This window comes from Moschus berezovskii, chromosome 8 (assembly GCF_049115385.1).
Source record: "Moschus berezovskii isolate FMDL1 chromosome 8, NW_MosBer_1.0, whole genome shotgun sequence".
NCBI lineage: Eukaryota > Metazoa > Chordata > Mammalia > Artiodactyla > Moschidae > Moschus > Moschus berezovskii.
In genome coordinates, this window is record NC_142467.1 from 99,524,727 (window position 1) to 99,535,881 (window position 11,155).

Below are 11,155 nucleotides of genomic sequence, written 5' to 3' on the forward strand. Positions count from 1 at the left end.
ATCTTCATGGAAGATGGATGTAATAAAACCACATAAAGAGAAAAACCCTTAAAGATAATTGGAATATAGAAAGGTTCTGTTCTGTTCTGTTCAGTCGCTCAGTCGTGTCCGACTCTTTGAGACCCCATGGCCTGTAGCCTACCAGGCTTCTCCATCCATGGGATTCTCCAGGCAAGAATACTGGAGTGGGTTACCATTATCTGACTATAATTTATACTACAGTGAATGTGGTTTGATCTCTTCAGGACTACATTACAAAGCAAGGGAATTTCTCTACAGCATTTGGATAATAGCAGTACATTTGAGTGCATTTTAGTATCCTGTAATTAGAATAATTTTTTAAAAGGGAAAACAATTTTTATTCAATATTTTTCCTTCAAAAGTAGGGGGCAGATATTTTACTGTATTCATGGATTTGTTATCTCAAAATGTCTTTACTTCTCTTATATTCTTTGGCCCCATGCCTCTAAAATAGATGTATAAAGAAATCAGTGAATGTTTTGACCCTAATGAAGAATCACTCACAACTGAGAAATACTGCTAAAGGCGCTAAGGGGTATGATTATCAAGTGTAAATACTTTATTTGTAAATTGCTTCAATCCAGTGTGGACACTAATCTGGGTGCCCCTACAATCATTTTCTGTTTTCAACACTCTTTTTTTTCTAAAGGTACCCCATCAACATGGAACTACAGACTGTAACAGCTGTCTCAGAATTCCTCCTCCTGGGCCTCTCAGGTTATCCAGACCTGCAGCCTCTTCTCTTTGGACTCTTTCTGTCCATGTACTTGGTCACTGTGCTTGGGAAGCTGCTCATCATCCTGGCTGTCACCTCTGACCCCCACCTCCACACACCCATTTACTTCTTCCTCTCCAATTTGTCCTTGGCTGACATCAGTTTCAACACCACCACTGTCCCCAAGATGCTAGTGAACCTCCAGACACACAGCAAATCCATCACCTATGCACGCTGCCTAGCTGAGGTGACCGTCTTTTCTCTTTTTGCATGTTTGGAGAGTCTCCTTCTGACAGTGATGGCCTATGACCGGTTGGTGGCCATCTGTCACCCTCTACACTACCTGGTCATCATGAATCCCCGCTTCTGTGGCTTGTTTGTCCTGGTGTCATTTTCCATCAGCCTTTTGACCTCCCAGCTTCACTACTTGATGATGTCACAGCTTACCTTCTGTGCAGAAGTGGAAACGCCTCATTTCTTCTGTGACCCTTCTAAACTCCTCAATCTTGCCTGTTCTGAAAACTCCATCAATATCATATTAATTTATTTCATCAGTACCATTGTCAGTGGGATTCCACTTTCAGGAATTTTTTACTCTTATTCTCAAATTGTTTCCTCAGTTTTGAGAGTCTCCTAATCAGGTGGGAAGTCCAAAACCTTCTCCACCTCTGGTTCTCACCTGTCAGTTGTATGTTTGTTTTATGGAACTGGCCTTGGGGTGTACCTCAGCTCAGCTGTCTCATCTTCCCACAGGAAAGGTGCAGTGGCCTTAGTGATGTACACTGTGGTCACCCCTATGCTGAACCCTTTCACCTACAGTCTAAGGAACAAGGACATCAAGAGTGCCCTCTGGTGGATTATCAGCAGAATAGCCTAATCCCAACACCTGACCACCTTTCTTTTGGTTCATGGGAGTAGAAAATGCAACAAAATCAAACATGTGCAATAAGTGATTCTGAATCTGAAGTCACTTACTGTAAATGTACCTATCTGGCTCTCTACTCTTTGTTTACACAATTTTTCCTCTTCATAGCATAGCTCTAATGGAATTGGGGAATTAGCTGGATGCCCCATGTGAGTTATAACCCTTCTGGGATTTTGTATATTGCATCAGTATACCTGTCTCTCTTTCCTTAAGTATTACTCAAGAGTTTTGGTCACAAGCAATCTTGTTTCTATCATCACAAAATAAACAGAGCTCTCTCTTTTTCTTGCTATGCATTGTTTCTATAAATTTTCTATGATTATCCCTTATGTGTTAGGTGGATCGAAACCCTACCTTAATGACCAAGATATCTAATATATCTTTGCTCCTTAATGATTTTTGAGTAAATAGAGTGGATATTTGATTTCTAAACAGGAGTATTTTGAAATTGAAATAGGACACTATGAATATTAAGTTTGAATAAACACTTATCAACTGGGTTTTTCCTGGGAAAAGTGGGGTATATGCATCCCAAGGAGTAGATGGGAAGGTACCTATCAAAGCAAAGTCGGTTCCCAATTTTGCTGATAATTCTCCTTCCCATTCCATCTAACTTCTTCCCAATCATATTAAGTAGCAAAACACAAAGAGACAAAAATTGAATGATTTGACACCTAAAGTAGTCAAAATCATAAAGACAGTGTGTAGGATGTCAGTTGCCAGAGGCTTTGGAAAGAAGAATGGGGAATTAGTTTAGTGGAAATAGAGTTTTACTTGGGGAAGATAAAAAGTTCTGGAGATGGATAGTGGGGTGTGTGTGTGTGTGTGTGTGTGCGTGCATGCTCAGTTGTCCAGTCATGTCTGACTCTTTGTAACACCATGGACTGTAGTCCACCTGGCTCCTCTCTCCCTGGGATTTCCCAGGCAAGAATACTGGAGTGGGTTGCCTTTTCCTCCTTCAGGGGATCTTCCTGATCCAGGGATCAAACCCATGTCTCCTGCATCTCCTGCCTTACATGCAAATTCTTTACACTGAGCCACAAATGCTCCTGAACTGGACACTTAAGATGGTTAAGAGGGTAAGAAAATAATAGCAAATGCAACACTGACAAAGGATTAATTTCCAAAATATACAAGCAGGTCATACAACTCAATACCAGGAAAATAAACAACCCAATCAAAAAGTGGGAAAAAGACCTAAACAGACATTTCTCCAAAGAAGACATACAGATGGCTAACAAACCATCTGAAAAAGATGCTCAACGTTGCTCATTAGAGAAATGCACGTCAAAACCACAATGAGATATCACCTCATACCAGTCAGAATGGCCATATCAAAAAGTTTACAAACAATAAATGCTGGAGAGGGTGTGGAGAAAAGGGAATGCTCTTGCACGGTTGGTGGGAATATTAACTGATACAGCCACTATGGAAGACGATATGGAGATTCCTTAAGAAAGCTAGGGATAAAACCACCATATGACGCAGCAGTCCCACTCCTAGGCATATACCCCGAGGAAACAAAAACTGAAAAAGACACATGTATGCCATTGTTCATTGCAGCACTATCTACAATAGCTACAACATGGAAGCAACCTAGATGCCCATCAATAGATGAATGGATAAAGAAGTTGTGGTACATATACACAGTGGAATATTACTCAGTCATAAAAAGGAATGCATTTGAGTCAGTTCTGATGAGGTGGATGAACCTAGAATCTATTATACAGAGTGAAGTGAGTCAGAAAAAGAAAGATAAATATCATATTCTAACGCACATATACAGAATCTAGAAAAATGGTGCTGAAAAATTTATTTACAAGGCAGCAATGGAGAAACAGACATAGAGAATAGACTTGTGGACATGGGGAGAGGGGAGGAGAGGGTGAGATGTTGGGAAAGAGTAACATGGAAACTTACATTCAGTTCAGTTCAGTTCAGTCGCTTAGTCGTGTCCGACTCTCCGCGACCCCATGAATCACAGCACGCCAGGCCTCCCTGTCCATCACCAACTCCCGGAGTTCACTCAAATTCATGTCCACAGAGTCGGTGATGCCATCCAGCCATCTCATTCTCCGTCGTCCCCTTCTCCTCCTGCCCCCAACCTTTCCCAGCATCAGAGTCTTTTCCAGTGAGTCAACTCGTCGCATGAGGTGGCCAAAGTATTGCAGCTTCAGCTTTAGCATCAGTCCCTCCAATGAACATCCAGGATTGATCTCCTCTAGAATGGACTGGTTGGATCTCCTTGCAGTATAAGGGACTCTCAATGTAAAATAGATAGCCAATGGGATTTGCTGTATGGCTCAGGAAACTCAAACAAGGGCTCTGCATCAACCTAGAGGGGTGGGATGGAGAGGGACATGGGAGGGAGGTTCAAAAGCGAGGGGATATATGTATACCTATGGCTGATTCATGCTGAGGTTTGACAGAAAAGAGCAAAATTCTGTAAAGCAATTATCCTTCAATTAAAAAGTTAATAAAATGGCTAAGAGGGTAAATGTTATGTTGTTATGTTATCCTGTCAGGCATGAGGGACATATTACCCCAATGTTGGGTGTTACTCAGCCCTCAGCCATCAACTTCTAGAGGGATCAGCCTCAGCTACAGAGCATCACTGGGCAGCCCAAATTCAATGACTATATGATGAGGGTGTGTAAACATTTATCTTTTTTGCCCCAGCTCCCACCAACTCTAAGGGACTGTCTTAGCTCCAGAGCACCCTGAGCGTTTTCAAAGGCCTGGGATGGGTTTGAACTTGACTTGATTTTTTCCACTGTCTTTTCTGGCTACAAAGAGTTTGCCAAACTGCGATGTGTGAGGAAACAGTCTTCACAAGCCTGTCCTCATTTCAGACACCAGCACAAGTTCACAGGTTGGACCCTCACTTCAGGCCAGTCAGCTATACATTCCAGGACTTTCTCTCATTCAGCAATTTTCTAGAATGTTCAAATTAAGGAGAATCCCTCAGGTTTAATAGTACACCAGAAACTCAAAGAACTCAGAAAAGTTCTTGGCTCAGATGGTAAAAAATCTGTCTGCAATGTAGGAGACCTGAGATCAATCTGTAGATAAGGAAGATCCTCTGGAGAAGGGAATGGCAACCCACTCCAGTATTCTTGCCTGGAGAATTCCATGGACAGAGGAGGCTGGTGGGCTACAGTCCATGGGGTCACAAAGAGTTGGACACGACTGAGTGACTAACAATCTATGATTATAGCTTTTGTAATAGTAAAGGACATAAATTAAAATCAGATGAAAGATACAACATAGGGCAAGATCTGGAAAGTCTCATAGGTGAAGCTTCTTGGTTTCCTCTTTCCACAGAGGATCCATTACCTCCTCCTAGCTACAATATATGACAATAATAATTATATACATATACATATATATAAATATATATTTTGCTAACTAGGTGGCTCACCTGAACTTCAGTCTCTAGAGTTTTTATTGAGGCTCATTCCATAAATGTGATTAGTTGAATTTTTGCCCATATGATTGAACTCCATTTCCAGCTTCCCTCTCCAGATGCTGGGTTGATAAACATGAAAGCACAGTTGTTTAGACATATTGGCTTTCTTCTAGTTCATCAGCCAGACCACATTCTTTTCAGCTTCTAGATCATGTATTTATTTCTCTCTGTCTCATCTCCACTGAAACAAAAAATGGCAGGATTTTTTAAGCTGGGGGAACTAATGGAAAAGTACTGGAAGATGTTAGGGAAGGGAGGTGGGTTGATAGGATAGGTCATTTGGGTTTCCTAATTGCTGCTTTTCTTTTTGGGACTTCCCAGGTGATGCTAGTGGTAAAGAAGCCATCTGCCAATAAAGAAGACAGGACTTTGATCCCTGGGTCAGGAAGATCCCCTGGAGGAGGAAATGGCAACCCTTCTTGCCTAGAGACTCCCCATGAGAATCCCCATGGACAGAGGAACCTGGCAGGCTAAAGTCCATAGGGTCGCAAACAGTCAAACATGACTGAAGCGATTTAGCACATATGCACGCTTTTCTTTTTAACTAGAGGATAATTGCTTTACAATATTGTGTTGCTTTCTGCCATAGAACAACGAAGGTCAGCCTTAATTGTTCATATATCCCCTCCTTCTTGACCCTCCCTCCCCACCTCCCATCCTACACCTCTAGGTCATCAAACAGTGCCAGGCTGGGCTCTGCTCTCTGCGTTGTATATCAGCTCCCCACTAGCTATCTGTTTCACACACGATAGTGTATACATGACACTGCTACTGCTTTGGTTGCTGATTTTTTGAATTTAGGCTCTTACACTCCCACAGAAGCTGGGAGACTTTCTTGATTATTACATTTCAAGGGAAGGCTTTATGAAAGGCATTCCTTGCTAGGAAAAAGGGCAAGAGGCTTGGAGAAGATTTATCTATATTTACTAATAAAAGGATCAGGCAGGTTTTCTCTGGTCGTTCAGTGGTTAAGGTTCCATACTCCAACGCAAAGGGCATGGATTCAAATCCTGTTCAGGGAACTAATATCCCCCATGCCCATGGCATGACAAAAAAAAAAAAAAGAGCAGAAAAAGAATTTAAGAATTTTCTAATGTGAGTGCTCTAAGTAAAGAGAGTGGGGACAGAGGGGTAGAAACTTGTTTAAGCTGAGGGGGAAATTTAAGGTATTCTTAGTCTACATTAAGAAGAGGTAGGAAGAATACACAGAAGAACTGTACAAAAAAGATCTTCATGACCAAGATAATCACAATGGTGTGATCACTCACCTAGAGCCAGACATCCTGGAATGTGAAGTCAAGTGGGCCTTAGAAAGCATCACTACGAACAAAGCTAGTGGAGGTGATGGAATTCCAGTTGAGCTATTTCAAATCCTGAAAGATGATGCTGTGAAAGTGCTGCACTCAATATGCCAGCAAATTTGGAAAACTCAGCAGTGGCCACAGGACTGGAAAAGGTCAGTCTTCATTCCAATCCCAAAGAAAGCAATGTCAAAGAATGCTCAAACTACCGCACAATTACACCCATCTCACACGCGAGTAAAGTCATGCTCAAAATTCTCCAAGCCAGGCTTCAGCAATACGTGAACTGTGAACTTCCAGATGTTCAAGCTGGTTTTAGAAAAGGCAGAGGCACCAAAGATCAAATAGCCAACATCCCCTGGATCATGGAGAAAGCAAGAGAGTTCCAGAAAAACATCTATTTCTGCTTTATTGACTATGCCAAAGCTTTTGACTGTGTGGATCACAATAAACTGTGGAACATTCTGAAAGAGATGGGAATACCAGAGCACCTGACCTGCCTCTTGAGAAATCTATATGCTGGTCAGAAAGCAACAGTTAGAACTGGACATAGAACAACAGACTGGCTCCAAATAGAAAAAGGAGTACATCAAGGCTGTATATTGTCACCCTGCTTATTTAACTTCTATGCAGAGTACATCATGAGGAACGCTGGGCTGGAAGAAGCACAAGCTGGAATCAAGATTGCCGGGAGAAATATCAATAACCTCAGATATGCAGATGACACCACCCTTGTGGAAGAAAGTGAAGAGGAACTCAAAAGCCTCTTGATGAAAGTGAAAGAGGAGAGTGAAAAAGTTGGCTTGAAGCTCAACATTCAGAAAACTAAGATCATGGCATCTGGTCCCATCACTTCATGGGAAATAGATGGGGAAAGAGTGGAAACAGTGTCAAACTTTATTTTTGGGGGCTCCAAAATCACTGCAGATGCTGATTGCAGCCATGAAATTAAAAGACGCTTACTCCTTGGAAGGAAAGTTATGACCAACCTAGACAGCATATTAAAAAGCAGAGATATTACAGTGTCAACAAAGGTCCATCTAGTCAAGGCTATGGTTTTACCAGTGGTCATGTATGGATGTGAGAGTTGGACTGTGAAGAAAGCTGACTGCTGAAGAATTGATGCTTTTGAACTGTGGTGTTGGAGAAGATTCTTGAGAGTCCCTTGGACCACAAGGAGATCCAACCAGTCCATTCTAAAGGAGATTAGTCCTGGGTGTTCATTGGAAGGACTGATGCTAAAGCTGAAACTCTAATACTTTGACCGCCTGATGCAAAGAGCTGACTCACTTGAAAAGACCCTGATGCTGGGAGGGATTGAGGACAGGAGGAGAAGGGGACGAGAGAGGATGGGATGGCTGGATGGCATCACTGACTCAATGGACTTGGGTTTGGGTGGACTCCGGGAGTTGGTGATGAACAGGGAGGCCTGGCATGCTGTGATTCATGGGGTCGCAAAGAGTCGGACACGACTGAGTGACTGAACTGAATTGAACTGAGTCTACATTAATGACTTAGTTTTAGTAGTAAGGTAGTCTTAGTCCACTGTTGTTGCAACTTTGCAGGTCTTGGGGTTTTGATTGTGGTGTGGTAAGCTAAACTCCATTCTGAAGCAGCAGTTTTAAATTATACTTTCAAGTAACTTGAGTTATAAACTCAAAAGGTGGTGGTAACAGTGAGAGGCAAGGCAATAAATCTGGAATGGTATGGTCACAGCTAAGCACACATCAGGAGCATTTCTTGACTTAGCTAATGAAAAATATCAAGAGCAAGTCAGCAAATGTCAAAAGGGGATATCAACATTATAACGCATCTATACCTCATTTAATAAAACAAAGTTGAAAAAGTTGCATGTACCTCAATGTTCATTGTGGCACTATTTACAATATCTAGGACATGAAAGCAACCTAGATGTCCATTGACAGATGCATGGATAAAGAAGCTGTGGTACATATATACCATGGAATATTACTGAGTCATAAAAAGGAATGGATTTGAGTCAGTTGTCATGAGGTGGATGAACCTAAAGCCTGTTATACAGAGTGAAGTAAATCATAAAGAGAAAAACAAGTATTGTATAATAAAACATATATATAGCATCTAGCAAAATGGTACTGATGAACCTATTTGCAGGGCAGGAACACAGACTCAGACATAGAGAACAGATTTATGGACACAGCAAGGGAAAGAGAGGGTGGGATGAATTGAGAGCAACATTGAAACATATGGAAAGTTGTTGTATAACACTGGGAGCTCAACTGGGTGTTCTGTGACAGCCTAGAGGGATGAGATGGGGTAGGAGATGGGAGGGAGACTCAAGAGGGAGGGAACGTATGTATACTTATGGCTGATTCATGTTGATATATGGCAGAAACCAACACAACATTGTAAAGCAAGTATCCTCTACTTAAAAACAAATAAATTTCAAAAAAATAGTCAGTTTCCACAATTGAAAATCATGATTCTTTTCCCAGTTGCCAGACCCAATCTCTCCGTCACAAAGCCTGGAGATTAAACAGATTAAATAGGAGATGAGCCCCCATTTGGAAGCCCATTCTTATTCTTCAAAAGGTAACACTCTTCAAGGACATAGCGTGGTGACCAGTTGATTCAATTGGACTCCAGTCCAAGTGTGACCAGTGATTCTTCTTTACAGAGATGAATATTTATGTGTTTGTGTTTGCCTTTCCAGCCTGCAGTCCCTTGGCAAACATGAACATTCAAACACATAATGCATCATCCAATTTTGTTTTTTTCATATTTATTTATTTATATTTCTTTTTGGTTGTGCTAGATCTTCCTTATTGCCTGTGGGCTTTCTCTAGCTGTGGCAAGCGTGGGCTACTCTCCAGTTGCGAGAGTAGTGATAAGTGTGGGCTTCTCCTTGTGGTGACTTCTCCTGCTGTGGAGCACAGGCTCTAGCATGGATAGGCTTCAGTAGCTGTGGCTCGTGGGTTCTAGACCACAGCCTCAGTAGTTGTGGCACACACAGACTTAGTTGCCCCGTGGCATGTGGAATCTTACTGGACTAGGGATCAAAATCATGTACCCTTAACTGGCAGGTAGACTCTCAGTCACTGGACCACCAGGGAAAGTGCCATCCAATTTCTTTATGGTAAAGAAGATGTGAAAATAAACATTCATCAAGACATCTAGTAGTTTGAACATATTCTGCACCCCCTGAAGCTGATCCGCGTCACGTATCTCCAGGGTGGTAATTCTGTGATTCGATTCCTACTCCCCTGAATTCTAATCCAGTACTCTGTCCTGGCACAATACATGAACATACGTCCTCTTTCAGCTGGATTCTGTCACCATCTGCATCTTGTGTTTCAACCTAAGTAAATTCACCTGTAGAATGAGGCAGCTAAATCCAACAATTTATTACCTGTTCTAATATTCTTGGCCTTGCAGTTTTTTTTGTCTCTAGTGATACATGTTCATACCTTATTTTGGAAACATATTAAGTATATGCAGAAAAGCTCAACCATGCTGAAAATCAAACAAATAATTTATTTGTCAGTGTATTTTCTGTTTGGACATAGAGTGTGATCTTAAAAATGCTGAAATCCAGGATTAAACTCTATGAGGGCAAAGATTTTTGTCTTTTTTCTCTTCCCTTCACTTCTATGTTCCAGATATTTGCATGCCTGGCACACTGAGCACCACTCAGTAGATACTGCTGAATATTGGAAGGACTGATGCTAAAGCTGAAACTCCAACACTTTGGCCACCTCATGAGACGAGTTGACTCACTGGAAAAGAGTCTGATGCTAGGAGGGATTGGGGGTGGGAGGAGACAGGGACGACAGAGAATGAGATGGCTAGATGGCATCACCGACTCGATGGACATGAGTTTGAGTGAACTCCGGGAGTTGGTGATGGACAGGGAGGCCTGGCATGCTGTGATTCATGGGGTCGCAAAGAGTCAGACACGACTGAGTGACTGAACTGACTGACTGACTGAGCAATGGTATTTCCAGTACTCTTGCCTGGAAAATCCCATGGACGGAGGAGCCTGGTGGGCTGCAGTCCATGGGGTCGCTATGAGTCAGGCACGACTTCACTTTCACTTTCACTTTTTACTTTCATGCATTGGAAAAGGAAATGGCAACCCACTCCAGTGTTCTTGCCTGGAGAAACCCAGGGACAAGGGAGCCTGGTGGGCTGCCGTCTATGGGGTCGCACAGAGTCAGACACAACTGAAACGACTTAGCAGCAGCAATGGTATTAATAACAGGCACTATTTCATAATTCTTATTCAACTATTCTTAGTCTGTACTTGAAGTGGCTGATATCAACCTGCAGGACTGGAAATCCAATCCAATTTACAGTGATGGATAAGTAAAAGGAGGGATGCAGAGAATAGGACTGAGGTTAATAGAGTCATCACGGTAAGAGGTGAAGACAAAGTACTCACTAGGCAACTCTGCCCAAAGTCCCTTGCAGAGAATGGATGAGAAACAAAACTCGATGTGACTAAAAGGCAAAATTTCTTGTTAGAGAGAGTGTGGAGAAAGGGTACCCTCCTCTACTGTTGGTGGGAATGTAAACTTGTACAGCCACTATGGAGATTCCTTAAAAAACTAAATATAGAAGTACATATGGACTATGATCCCGCAATCCCACTCCTTGGCATATAACCAGAGAAAACCATAATTCAAAAAGATACATGCACTTTAACGTTTATTTCAACACTGTTCACCAAAACCAGGACAAGGAAG

General features: G+C 42.0%; 1 pseudogene; it reads left to right on the forward strand.

Annotated features, from left to right (window-relative positions):
- Nucleotides 1–571: 571 nt before the first annotated feature.
- LOC129559151 (olfactory receptor 7E178-like) lies at nucleotides 572–1,613 on the forward strand (annotated as a pseudogene).
- Nucleotides 1,614–11,155: the final 9,542 nt, after the last annotated feature.